This window comes from Belonocnema kinseyi, chromosome 2 (assembly GCF_010883055.1).
Source record: "Belonocnema kinseyi isolate 2016_QV_RU_SX_M_011 chromosome 2, B_treatae_v1, whole genome shotgun sequence".
Lineage (NCBI taxonomy): Eukaryota > Metazoa > Arthropoda > Insecta > Hymenoptera > Cynipidae > Belonocnema > Belonocnema kinseyi.
Window position 1 is genome coordinate 65,411,627 of NC_046658.1, and position 1,376 is coordinate 65,413,002.

At 28.9% G+C, this 1,376-nt stretch overlaps 1 protein-coding gene across 1 annotated transcript in view; it reads right to left on the reverse strand.

The window, feature by feature from the left end:
* LOC117167515 (fatty acyl-CoA reductase wat-like) overlaps window positions 1–1,120 on the reverse strand; it is a 72,610-nt gene extending 71,490 nt beyond the window's left edge. The window contains exon 1 of the mRNA XM_033352515.1: window positions 1,094–1,120. The gene's annotated coding sequence lies outside the window, so the exon portion shown is untranslated. The remainder of the gene's footprint in view (window positions 1–1,093) is intronic.
* Window positions 1,121–1,376: the final 256 nt, after the last annotated feature.

The window sequence follows — 1,376 nt, forward strand, 5'->3', positions numbered from 1 at the left end:
GAATTAATTTCTGCATTTGTCCGCACATCAAGGCTACCAAATGCCTTACATATTTATAATTACATTTTTCGGATTTAAATCTACATTTAAATCTACTAAATCTGCATTTAAATTTTACGCTTTAAATCCGGTCTTTCAGATTGAAATAGTTCAAAACAGGTATCCAAAATCGATTCAGAATTACCCACATTTTCCAAAAGATAGAATTTTGTTATTATTAGCTTATTTTAGTGTGGAATTATATTTATTGCTTGTACAATGAAAAAAACTTTATAATATATTTGAAATTAAGCTGCTTTTTCTGAATAAATGGAGATCTTCTAAAAGTAGAGGAAATAATTATTTGACCTCTCTGCATCGCATTGCTGACTTTAAAATTATGAGCATGTGTTGAAAAAAATGTAATCTGTAATAAAAAAATTGTATAAAATTATCAGATTTTTTTAACTCTAATTCAAATATTGTATAAAGAAAAGGAATTGATTCCACGCCGCTTGAATTATTTCATCAATTCATCCAACAAGTATGAAAATTGCTAATTCAATGGATCAAAGAACACATTTGATAGAAATTTGACCTTAACAGCATTAAATATTTAAAATTTTTATAATAATGTATAAAAATATTAAAATTGGACATAAATATTTAAAAATTGGTCACAATTTTATGTTTATATTATTTATTAAGGAGACCTTCATAGAATACTCAGAAATAATATGAAACAAGAGAAAAACTTTGTAGAAAAAAAGCTATTAGTTCCGAATTGTCGGGACTAGTCCATACCTTTTCCAAACTACGCCAGTTTTTCAGAAGACAAGCCTTTATTTAATTTTCCAATAAAACTGCACTAGCCAACATTAAAACTAACATTTTAAATTTTTTTCTTGGCCGATCGGTTGATTTAAAATATTTATAAAATAGTCACAGATTTGTCCTGAAAGGGACTTTCAATTAATTCACATTAAAAATAAAGTTTGTAAAATATGTCATCAGACATATGAAGAAATGAAAAATCAACGGGCAGATGAAGTATTACAAAATAATAATAATAATCCCTATTTAGAGTGGGAAATTAAATAAAGTAAGAACTTACTACGACATTTTCTGTTGCAACAGTCGGCACTAGTAAAGCAGAGAGAACCATCACTAAGGCAGGCAGTTTCTGTAGTAGTTATAGGCGGTGAAGTCGTAACTGGTGGAGTCCTAGTACAATCGTGTCCTGCTACTGCTCCCACGAGAAGGCCCACATACAGAAGAGAAATAATAAGACGCTTCATTTTGATGAACAAATGTTATCTATTATCATCATCGCAAGGTTTATATATCGTGTTGTACAAGGAAAAATGCATATATCTTTAAGGAAAGAATCTCCATTT